Below are 12,512 nucleotides of genomic sequence, written 5' to 3' on the forward strand. Positions count from 1 at the left end.
GACATGCGACTCTAGGTGTGTGGGAAATGAAAAGAAGAGTGCAAAAACTACTTCATTGTGATTTAGAAAACCTTGAATCAGTGATAGCTGCCTCACAAAAAGCTTGTCTGGCGTAATAATTCTCCAACAGGGCCAGGGTTTGGATGGTAAAAGTGTGCGCCAATGCGGAACCGAGAATTTTGATACGATTTTCCATATACAATCGGTTGGATTTTTTTCTTCCTTTCGCTTCTTAAGTACCCTTTTGGTCACACGAGGCGCCCACTCGCCAAGGGCGCATCCTTGAACTGGAAAGTGAAAATGGAAATTTTGCGAAACAGAATCTCCTCCCATTCCTGGCTGGCTGGAAGGTCTGGCATTCGCTTCGGATTTTCTCTTCTTTAATGTCGTGCTACCGTTGCATGAAGTCATGTGGAGGTTATTCTTTTATTTTGGGTTCACCGCTGGAACTCTCTAGCTCTTCCCTTTTCCCCTTCTACAGACGGAATGCTGCTGTAATGGCGCTTATAATGGCAATCAAAGGCATTCCTCAGACTTGGGAGCGTCCTGCGGTTCTGGGTTACCATGGGATACTACACGCTAGACACGAGCTTTCTGCTTCGTTTTAGGATTTAACTCGACACGACACGACGTCTCGACCTGTGTTTTTTTTTTGTTTGTTTGGTGATTGGAGGTGAAAAGGGTAATTGAAAAAAATCTGAAACAAGTGCAGCGATGCGCACGTGAAGCAATGTTCGTGCAGCAACTGCGGAAAGGAAGAGCTTCTTGGTTGTTGTCACCGATTATAGGGCGAAGCGTGCTTAATATTACGTGGGAATTGGGAAAGAGAATGACAAGATTGGTCCTTTTTTGTCTGGATCGTCTTGGTGGACAGTAATTCCGGCGGTAGTCAATGGTCCGTAGGAAAAAAAGGTGATTAAAGCGATCATAATGGCACCCAAGGAGCAAAGGGGCGATTTAGCGATAGGTCAATTGGTGTTTGGCCACCGTGCTACTTGCTGGGCAGGAATGATCGTAGCTTAATTGAGTTAATTATCTTGTTTCTTGCGGGATTAAATTGGCCAGAATGATCCAAGGAAATTATTGGAACGGTGTCTGTTGCGAAAAGTGGTTAAATTGTCGTTTTGTAAAGAATGTCTTGCAAAGTTTGATTTTGTTTAAGTTTGCTTTTACTTTTTCCAATACAACTTAATAACTTCAAGATGCTCCTCCTCCATCCTCATGTATAAAATATTGGCCAATATGGTGCTAAAATCATTTGATATCAGTTCTTATTGGCCCATCGACTATTTTGGGAGGTCATCAGCATATTACATAACCTAGACCATGAGCTCTACGGTCCGGATTAACAAATTTAAATATCAGAGTAATTTTGAAAAGGATATTATTGTAATCATAATTTTAAAGTAATGAAATCATAAAAAAGTATCGGTAAGGAAGTTAAAGAGAAAATTTGGTCAGTTTTTCTACATAATTCAAGTAAAAGACTATAATCGAATGAATATTAAGTAAATATTTGAATGATGATGAGAAGTCATCCAAATCTTCCGTTTTACGGGGCGTTTGAATGAATAAAATAACTATTCTTGCTTGAGTCATCGAGCTTAGGACTACGTGATTATAATCAATTGACAAAAAAAATGTGGAAGACTTAAAGCTATCGGTTGTAACCAATTTACTTCTATAGGCTTTACACTAGTAAGGAAGTTACATTTTGTTTTAAGATAAAGAAAAACTGTCAAGAAATCCTTAGAATTATATTTTTAAGTTAGAATTTATTTAGAATGCATGCATCAATCAAACAAAAACATTAGACTGTAGACTGTTAAAATCCAGAAGGAATATCCATGCTTAAACCCAATGAGGCTGGTATGCTATCTAAGAAGTTATGGGGATACATGAGCGCTTTTGGCACTAAGTCTTGATTATTACCTTGCTAAAAATAGATTTGAATCATGTTATTAACATGTCAAAACATACTCAGTAACCAAGCCAAACCAAGTCAACCAATTCGAAGCAGTAATTATTCTACCGAAATAATGAACAACGGCAATTGAGGCAATTAGGTCTTAAATGGCAGGTTAGGCAGTAAATTTGCACTACTCCTTCATTCCTGATGCATCTAAATGATTAAGTAGCTCTGAAATTATGAAAACATTAAGATTCTCTTTAAAATACTATACTACTTCTGCTGGAAGCTTGCAGAAACGGTATTTGGCCAATTTAGGCCATAGAGCGCTTGGCCTAGGTTATGTAATACGCAGATGACTTCCCAAAATAGTCGATGGGCCAATAATAACTGATTATAAATGTTTTTATCGCCACATTGGCCAATATTGGCAAGCTGCAAGGTCATTTTGCTTTGAAATGAAGGCTGTCCTAATTTCAGTGAACCGCATAAATTACATACCTGGTATCACATTTATGCATTCATTATGCAACATTTTAAATGATATCGGTATGATTTTTTGCAGGAACACAGCTGAAGAGTGTCCTTAACGATCAGTGAAAAAAGTGTTCCGATAAGTGCTCATAAGGGACTGTGCAGGGTGCCGCAAAATCAGATAATAGGTGAAAATATGAGTTTTAAACTATTCAAATAACATATTTTTAAATATTCTAAATCATTCAGAACAATTTAAAAAAAATCTTAAAATGGAGGACATTTTACATTCAATTTATACGTTAATTGTTAAGGTATTCTGCAGAAAGAAACAAGGAACATGAATGAAAGACTATGAAACTCAAATATGAACAGAAAAGTGATGAAAAATGTGTTTAACGATAATTTCTTGCCAAAATGCTTTGAAAAATTAAACAAATTAATTTAATTAATCACTTATGGTTTTTGAAGAAAAGTTCACCACAGAATTTCTAAATAATTGATGAAACATTAAAAATGCAATAACATAGTTACAAGTTTGAGATGGGTTTTTTTTTTTTAAATTCAGAAAGAACAGCTTCGGTCGTATTGCTTAAAGGAGAAAAGAGTTAATGCTATCAAAATGATCAATCTAAACGATGAGACACTTGATTATTTGTAACTTTTCAGAGCATTTGGCTCACAAAATTATGGTATGTGCTCTATACCTTAAAAATGGTCTGGAATTTGTACAATTCGAGTCTGGGTGAAGTATGGACTGGAAAAAGCCACATAACTCATCAAGCTTTCAACATTCAAGGACGCAACCATCATTCATTTTTCCAAGTAAAATCCAATGTCCACACGATAGCTTGTTGTCGTGGATAGTAAATGGAAATGAGCCAGAAGACCCGGCTATTATTTTTTCTCTCTCACTTTGCTTTCCATTTGGCACTGGCTGGCCTAGCCGGTTGGTCCGAACGTGCTGTTGCGATATTAATTGTTAATTACCGGCGTCTGGATGGACCGGTAACAATTCAATTATGAGCCTGATCCTGGTTGATTAAGTGATTATTGTTTATTCTTCTCCCCCCCCAATGAGCAACTCGTTTCCTTTTTTTCGATGAATTTTTCCTTTCAACAGTTAATGTGACTTTTGCTAGCGACTTTAAAGACATATTTCGTCCTTCGTATTTCGTCCCTGTTCATAAATTATGGTTGAGGTTAGGGCAAGTGTGCGTGTGGCTTGGATTGGTGGGAGGCTTTGGTGCGTTCCATTTTCCGATACGTTTGAGTGCCATTCTTGCCGGACGGTTGCTATATTGGTTGCTTCACTGACCTCCCCCGTTTTGAATGGGTTGAAAGCATCCAAGAGAGGACAGCGTAGTGACGGGAAGGACAACCTGCCGGCGGCAACCAAGCCGAAGTGGCCGACAATTTTAATTTACGCAACAGTGCATATTCCATATGGCGCCAGCACTCGCCCGTTCGCTCATTTACTCCTACGGAATGGATGGAAAGGGGTTGTTGACCGTGTTGTTCCACGCTGCACAGTGCACTTTTTGCCACGCGTCCAGGGCGCGTTGTTTTGTAATCAATTTCCCCATACACACGTACAAAACATGGGTGGCCTTCCCGCCATGTAAAGATTTTTCTCGACCCAAAACAGGGCGAAAGGGGACAAAATGCCCGGCAAGAAGATGGAGGATCGAGCGGGAACCTTCATCTATCATTTTCACGCACTTGTGAACTGAGTGAGTGGTTTTTCTCGTGGTTAAGGTATGGAAATGGCTGTGTTGTCTGCCAGCCCAAGCGCCTGTCTGTGATTGACGTGTGTGTGTGTGTGTGTGTGTGGGGGAGGGTTTTTTTGTTTTGCACTGGCTTTGCTTTCAACACGCATCCTTCCGGTTGAACTGCAACCGGTGGAATGTATCATTTTGTGTGGGTTAAATAATGCACAGGAAATGCATTGCTTCATTGTGTGCCACGTGGGGGGTTTGAGAGTTTGGGCAGTTTGGATTGTTTGGGCTTCCTGTAAATTGGTTTTAATTGAGCATCTTTGTGCGAGAAAGGTATTGTTTTAATTGAAACGATTGAACGATCGGATGGGAAGTTTGGCTTGTCGTGGAGACGTTAATTGAGATCGGCATTTTTGATTCATAGGCACAAGTGACAGACAAAAAGATAACGATTCTAATTGAAAATTAAGGGCAAATATGGAACCGATTAACAAATATCATTTGTGTTTGCTAATATTCGAGGGTCCTGAAATGCTGGTTACCCTACATACCAGTATTTGGGTGTTATTATTATTTTCTCTTAAATTATTGCTGTAATTGGTTATATTTGATACAAGAAATGTCATAATATTTGTCGACACACGCATTGCAGTGGTTTTGAATTGTCTTAGATCGGTCAAAAATCAAAATTTACCCCTTGGCAGTATTGAAAGTGAAAAATAACTTGTTTATCGTAATTTAAAAATTCGAAGCGGACTAGAATAAATTCTTCAACCATAGCATTTTTATAACAACCACACTGGTTCTGGTTCTCTTCTGCCAGGCGAACTATAGTAAAACTGCCTAAAACTGTTATTTTTTTTATATTTCGAAAAATACGCAAGGAATTGATGTGAAACTTCGGGAATGAATAACAAAAAGGCATATTTTTATTTCTAAATTGTACTTTGAGACAGTTTATGATGCATTTTTTGTCAAATTTGACGTTTTTTATTTACCCCGCCGAAAACAAGTACACTGCCAAAAACTGGTTCAGTTTTTCCAGTTGTTAATACACTGGTTTTAGAGTCGTTGATACTAAATATGATCTTTAATAGAATCAGTTGCTGTCGGTTTGTATGAAAATGTACCTGTAAACGTATGAAATCTAGGGTAAACGTGCCTATAGTAGTGATATTGCACTAAAATGCGTTGCATACAATAAATTAAAAGTAATTAAGTTATTTATGTTAGTGTGAAACGTTATCTGGCCTTTAACAAAGGATTTAAAAAATAAAAGGGGCCATTCCGATTCTTAGTGACCGAAAAATTCCATTATTTTGTGAAATGTGTCAACATTTTTACAAAATCCTTAGGATTTCATAACGAAACTCATATTTCTGTTAACGTTCCAAATGACCATATAATTTCGCAATTACTAGTTTTTCAACATAACTGTTATGAAATGTTTTTGTTTTACTAAAATTATTTCCCTTTCAACTATATTTATGCATTTTTAAGTGTTTTTTTACCATAGTGGCATTACAGGTATACAAAACAAACATGTTCCTAATGTGGTTGTAGTTATAAAATCAATAAAAACAGGTAATTTAAGATTTTTTTCGACGACATTTGTGACATGTCGTACTGTTTTCACCAAAATAAGCAACAGAAATGAGTTTTCTCTAAGTAATTTACCAAACATAGGCCAAAATTCGCATATCTGGCCGAGTGAAAAATCGAATTCAATTTAAGCGTACTCATCCGGGAGTGAGTTGACGACAGATGTTATACAGTAGTTTAGTCAATATTTTCATCAACCAAATTCATACATTTTTACGATCAAATTATGTAAGAAAAAGAAATTATGGCAGTAGTAATCCTTACTATTGATACGAAAACAGCTTCCAAACTAGGTTTCATTAATATTACACAATGTTTTGAAGCATCTTTGTTTACCACCACTATAGGAACACAATACGGCGACTATAGGAACCATACCAACGTTATAGGTACAACGAAGCAGTCACAAAAATGTGTATTTTTTCGTAAGTTTGATGTGTTTCATTGTAAAAATGGTTATGACTGCGAAGATAAAACATATTCCAACATATATAATCCATTGAAACACACCTGTATCACTACAAATTGCACCCTCTATTGGTACATTTACCCTAGTTTGAATACGATTACGCTATGCTCCAGAATTGTTGTTTAATTAATAAATTATTGTTTGTTGGAATTTATTAATCAAATGTTGAAAAAAACAGTACCATCAACTAAGTTAAATGTAATATTTAATGCGATGGAGTTAAAACTTGATGTCTATTTGTCCGAAATGAGGCGAAAATTGGAGTATAGAAACAAATATTAGTAACAAATATTAGCAGAGGTACAATTTAGGGGCAAAAACTGTTGTCTAGGTCTAAAAATAGTATTTGACGATTAATATTTTAGTATCTATTTTCAGTGAATGTTTCGTATAGTTGGTTTTGCTAAATGTACGATGTAACATATTTGAAATTATTAAAAATATTACTAAATAAAACGCAAACAGGACCAATCAGAGAATGCTGAAAGGATTCGTCTTTGACTGTATCTAAAATGGTTTTCAAATAGAATCGATATTCAAAAAAAAAAATCAGAACTAATAACAAAAAATTAAAAAAAAGTAATTCATACACACACTCTCCGATTTGGAACAAAAAACCCCCATTGACATGCAAATTTATGCCAATCTCATTCGGAAAACTCGAATGCAAAGTGAAGCGCTGAAACAAGAGCGATGTAAAGCCCGACTGAAGCAAGCGAGGCACAATTCACTGCACTCGGGAATGCGTTTGAGGCTGTCATGGTTGTGTTCCTTTCATCCTGAGGGACTTTGGTAGGAAAATTCCCAAACCACTATCGCACGAAAGGTAATGTGTGCGTCTACTGTGGAGAGTGGGACGTGATTGGATTAGCGCAAAAGGGAGCATCGTGTTCGTTTCTACTGAAGTGTTTCTTTTTTTTTTTTTTTGGTTGTCTCATGTGTGGAGAGCATTTCAGATGGCCATCGAGAGCGATTTGCGGTGAGTGAGGAGAGTGGTACACCTGTGTGTGCAGCATCTCGGACAGCATTTTCTCTCTATCTCTTCGGATAGGGTTTTCCCAGAGCAGGTGTTATGAGTCATCCGGCGTCTGCGGAACGATCTCACGAAAAAACACAAGTAGGCTGTCGTGGGTCTATTTTTGCACCAATGTGTGTACTCAGAGGAACCCACTCACACGCAGAGTGTCTGGGAGTGGGAAACGTAAAAATTGTTTACGGAAAAATCGATCCAACCCGAATGGACGGGGTTTGTTGTGGTGCATTGGGCCGTGCAGTGTGCAACCATACGCCGAAATGCACTTCCTTCGCCGGCTAATGCAGTTTGCGCTTCGAATTGTTTAATTCGTTATTCAATGCGCCAAGGAAGCGTGGCTCGATTGCTATGGTAATGGTTGCCGCTGCCTTTTTTCGTTTGACGACCGATTGATTGCACCTGAATGGAAATCACTTCCGCGTTCCGCGTTCAAGTGGCTGGCCGACCGGCCTAGGATGGTAGTAAAATATTCATTCAAGTGCCTCAGGGCAAGGGGTGCGTTTGTATTTTGTCGATTGTAAACCTGGGGAAAAACTGGATTGTGTTAAGTGTTGTTGCTTCGATTGTATCGAGCCCTCTCGAGCCGACGGGCCGGACGCATAATATGCGAGCGAAAAGTGTGCAGTAAGAGGGTGGAACATTTCCTACTTCTCGCCCCCAATACCAGGACATGGCGAGGCTTTCTCCTTGCGAAACGTTTGCTGAGAGGGAACATAACAAACGATCGTAATTATGTTTACAATGAGTGAATCGAAATAATGTAATTAGAAAGAAAAGTTTACATTTTGCATACATACAAGTGAAGCAGAAAAGGAGCGAATGTAGGGGCTGGTAGGTTTCTGTTTCCCTCTTGTAGCCTGTGTTCTAGGTCGTTTTGCAGGAATGCGCAAAGCACGGGGAAAGCATGAAATCTTTCACTCCCCCAAGCGGGTGAAGAAGTGTAAAAGAATTTAATGAAAATGAATCAACAATGAGAACGAATGGCTTTCGCTCTCTCTCTTTCTGTCTCGTTTACCTTACGCCATTCTAGTCGTCACATAAAGGCCACGGGATGGAAAAGAATGGTTTTGCACTGTGGCCGCACGGCGAGGGAGACTCACAGTGTCGTTGATAAATTGCTTTCATCTAACCTCGTTTGTTCATCGGAAATAAATTGTGACCGAATGTGACTGAATGGACGCCGAACCGAGAGTGGGAAGGGATATCACACCTTAGTACGATCGAGGCAGTGTCTACACATTTGGAAGGTCCTGTTAGTGGGCAAAACATTCCGCCGAGCGACACGACATGCTCTGTAAGGTGAGAGACAAATTAAAAGAAGTGTTTGGTGGCGTGTGTTTGCTCCTGGGTCGAGCGTTACTGGGTGAAGGTTTTTGTGTGAAAACCCTGTTTACACGAGCTATGCCTGACAACTTGGAGACGTTGGAGTTTTTGGAGTACATTTCCGATTGATTAAAACACAATCTTGTTAACGATGGTGCTTGAAAAGGAGATTTGAAGTGTCAGCTGGTTTTGTGCACTAAAAAAACATGAATGAGCTCTATTTTACATTTTTAATTACAGTTCGACATTTGCAGAATCTTAAAAAAATGATTTTAATTAGAAATCTATGAATCTAGGCGAATTTGTATTGTAAATTGCATACTTTGCGGCGGTTTTGTTGACAACATCATAGAATTTGTTGTAATAGACGCCTAAGTATATTGCTCAAAATTCTTTCACCACCCTGTTGTGCTCGTACAGCTAAAATATTGAACATTTCAGTTGGAAATAATAAGAATCCACAAAGGAATACACAATTCAATCTGCATCTTTACTGCATCGACCCAATGGCGCATCAAACATCCCATCGCGCCTTAAGGACGTGCAGTACGGACAACAACAATTGCCTGTCAACCGCACGGGCATTGCAACGAGCGTAAATTTAAGTCTTAATTAAAGGTAATTGAAGGAAGGAGTGATATATAAGTATTGCACTGTGATAAGACGCTCTCTTCCCGCTGCCTGAGTAGCTGCTCGATACAGGACGTGAAGGAGAAGAAGACCTTTAGACCTTTAGCGCTTTTGGTTGAATGAAAGCCGGCAGCCGCCGGCACGTCCGTTGGTGTGTGGTATTGCTGTTGATGCTTAATTGGTATCGGCACAACGCGGTGAATGTCGATCGGAGGTTATATTTATTGTCAAATTAGCACGAACCTGCTCGCGTAGGAGGTTTGGAAAATGTTACATCCGTTTTGATTGGATTGGTGAAGAAGGAAGGAAAGTACAGCTACAGTGTCCAGTGTACATGTTTGGTCTGCTCTTGAAGATGGTAGCTCAGTTAGAATTGGATGGGTCGCTTTAAACGCTAAACTGGAAGTCACAGAAGTTGGAATACAAATTGAAGCAATTTACCGCTTCAAATTGAACTCAGTGCGAGCTACAAAGTGAGAGTGATTGTATTCTCACTTTGTAGCTCAGAGACTCCAAAATCCATCCTAGAAAGTGAACAAGAATGTGTACACTCCACAGACTTGTTGCAACGATTCATTGTACGCTTTAGTTCATGCAAGCTTCTCCACACGTTTTTTGCTGACAGTTGCTATTTTTCATCCATTTCTTTCCATTTCCCACGCCGCGCTAGCAAATTGATCACTTTAATTTGGAAGGATTTTTGTGCACTCATTGATTTCGAAACTCTCCCTCCTGATCTTTTTGTACTTCCTTTATTGCAGATACACACAGTCCGTGTGGAAGGTGAATACGATAGAAACGGAATAGCAGCACAAAACACTGCACCAACAGACCCGGTCAGGATTGCACCCGGAAGACATCGCAAAAGAATGATATAAATTTTGCCACTGAAGGCAATAAAAGGGATCAGCGCGAAATAAACGGCAGCGCTTGTGTGTGTGTGTCTTTGTTTGCCCCTCCTGGGAGCAAAACCGATGAAGGCTTACTATCGAAGGCGTCTTCGTTGGCTGTTAAAGAAATAGATTGCAGCTACTTGCTGGCAAGTTGGTTGTGAAGCTTCAGTGTTTTCGGTGAACGGAAGGAGAATATTCTATTAGTCACACTGTGGCAGGCAAAACACATTTCATCTTGCTTAACTGTGCGCTGCCTATCAGTAGGTGTTTGTGTGTGTGTGAGAGTGGTGGAATGTTTTCAGTGCAATAAATATAATAAATGGCCACACATCATCATCATCGCCAACACCATTGCTCCATCGTTCCCTTTCGCTCATGGAAAAAGTCAAAGTGTGATATAGAAAGCAAAAAAAAAACCCCTAGCAGGGAAAGGGAAGCCAAAAAAATGGCCTCTTTAAGAAGAAAAATAAGAATTTAAAAGTGAAAGTGAAAAATCCCGAGCAGCGTGCAAAAGTGAAAAGTGAAAAATTATTACAATCTTGCATTCTACACTTTGAATGTAATATATTGATGCTGCAAGTGGCAGTGAAGCAAACAACCGAAGTGTGTGAATGGGGCGCTTTGACGTGGCTTCCAATACTAACCGCCAGATGGAGCTACACTCCACGGTGGAGTGTCTTTGCTCCCCCTTGTCGAGATTGTCTCCATTTTTTGTTCTGCTTTCTTTTCGAAAGTGTAAAGTTTAATCCTGCTCGTTCCGCGTTTGAGTTCGTTTGTTTTAAGGCTTCCGTGCTAAGCTCCGGGCATGAGCAGGTTCTTTTCAATTCTCACCGAATTTCCTCTATCTCTTACAACTTTAGATTCAGCGGCTTTTCTTGTAAGGGTGTACGTTACTGTGATCATCGCGTGTGTGTTCATGTTTACAGCAGTTCGGCGATAGGAAGGGAAAAGCTGTGAGGTATACATTCCCTAAATGTGTTTGTGTGTGTGTAGTGTGTCACGGTAGAGTGTGTTCGGTGCAAACGCTTGTTTGCAAACGTGTCTTTCTCCATCCCGAGCAAAAGCCAACCATTCGCCCTGAAAATGTCTCGCGTATCGCATATCGTGTCAGTGTGATAGTGAAAAAGTGTTCTGAAGGCGCAGTTTTGTCAAGGGGAGGTTTGTCGACGTAATAAAAGTGCGGCCGTTATTTGTGCAAAATTTGGCCCAACATCTTCCAACCGGCGCCTCCGGTAAAAGGCAAAGAGTGAAGCTAGCGCTGCGCAACAAAAGGAAGAAAGGTGTGGTGTGTTTAAAGTTTTGTCGCTTTTTGCGTGTTTTATCGCGTATCGTGTTTCAGCGTTTTACGGCGTGAAAAGTGTACAACCAAAAGCAAAAGAGTGTGTGTGTGTGTATATGCTGATCCTACCCCGGCGGTTGGATTATGCACCGTGGGATAATGAAGAAACAAATTTAACGGTAAGTATCCTGGTCACGGCACCACGAAAACACAACTCTCGTTCTCTTTTGTTTCTCGGGGCAGGCTTAGCTGAGCGGTACAGTAGGGATTTGTTTTTACTGACCATAATAACTACGAACAGGCGAAGCGAATCCTTGCCGGGAGGTGCTATTTCTTTCACTTATTTCACCGTTTTTTGGGCCTGCTTCTGTTTTGTATGCCAGTGGGAGAGCAAGCTTTTTGCACAGTGTAAAGTTTGTTTTAATTGTTGTGCAAAAAAATCTTCCTTTCCATGTCTGTTTCCCTTTCTGCTCTGGTAACCAAGGTGCAAAGGCTAGAAAATTTGTACAGAAAAAAAGGAAAAAAAACCCAAAGGTAGTCTCCACTGCAGCATGAACGACAAATAAATTGCAATGAAATAAAAAGAAATAGAGCGACAACGAACGCTGCTGCAGACCGGTGCAGATACGGCGGCTCCTGAGAAGACGCGTGGCAGGATTATTGTGTCCTGGCAAAGGATAAAACACGATGGCGATGGCTGACGGTAGGCCAGCTTATTCAGGCCAATTATGATAATTAATGAAATGTGGACGAGAGTCTACGGACTGTTTGAGAATCCTGTACAAATCTGTTCTTTTTTTGCCGGTTCGTTAGTCCATAAAAAAATGAGCATATTTAAAATGGATCAAAAGAAAGGGCGGGATGTAGTGTGTCGTGTGGTGAAAGAGCTGGCTTCTCGATGCGGCAATTGGAAATATTAAATTTTATAGAACGTTCTTGGTGGACGTAGGCAAGGACCACGTAGGACCATCCACCATTCCCGGTTTGAATCACAATACAATAGTGATGGAAATGAGGCATAATTTGCATCCGTGCTTGATGGATTATGTATAGACTGATATGCAGATTTGCTGATGGTTCATTGTGTTGTACCTTGCCATCAATCGGAATGCACTTGATTTGTTCGACCATAGTGAGTTTATTAGCATGAAAATTACAACTGATTGTGCTAAGCTATGGCAA

General features: G+C 39.8%; 1 protein-coding gene across 2 annotated transcripts in view; it reads left to right on the forward strand.

Moving 5' to 3' along the window:
* The window catches only part of LOC120904793 (protein sickie), a 347,597-nt gene that overhangs the window by 49,945 nt on the left and 285,140 nt on the right, over positions 1 to 12,512 (forward strand). For both annotated transcript variants that reach the window (XM_040315143.1, XM_040315144.1), the window contains exon 2: positions 10,912 to 11,509. The gene's annotated coding sequence lies outside the window, so the exon portion shown is untranslated. The remainder of the gene's footprint in view (positions 1 to 10,911; positions 11,510 to 12,512) is intronic.

Source organism: Anopheles arabiensis, chromosome 3 (assembly GCF_016920715.1).
Source record: "Anopheles arabiensis isolate DONGOLA chromosome 3, AaraD3, whole genome shotgun sequence".
In the NCBI taxonomy this organism is placed as follows: domain Eukaryota; kingdom Metazoa; phylum Arthropoda; class Insecta; order Diptera; family Culicidae; genus Anopheles; species Anopheles arabiensis.